Below are 260 nucleotides of genomic sequence, written 5' to 3' on the forward strand. Positions count from 1 at the left end.
TGGAGGCGACCAGCCCCCCACCCCCCTCAGCAGGGGCGGCAGGAAGCGGGGCGGGCGCCTAAGTCACCCCCTCGCCCCTCCGCGGCGCGGACCAGCCTCGGCTCCCCCGGCCGGCGAGCGCAGCCCGCCCTTCCTCAGGGCTGCGGGGCGAGCGGCCCGCTCCCGACTCCCTCCACTCACTTGGTCCTGAAGCCGGCGCGCCGGAGAGCCGCCCGTCCCGCCACCAGGGAGCTGTCTCGAGCGCAGGAGATTAAATCTCG

The sequence above is a fragment of the Gavialis gangeticus genome, unplaced genomic scaffold (assembly GCF_001723915.1).
Source record: "Gavialis gangeticus isolate Ggan-Ray unplaced genomic scaffold, GavGan_comp1, whole genome shotgun sequence".
Classification (NCBI taxonomy): Eukaryota; Metazoa; Chordata; order Crocodylia; family Gavialidae; genus Gavialis; species Gavialis gangeticus.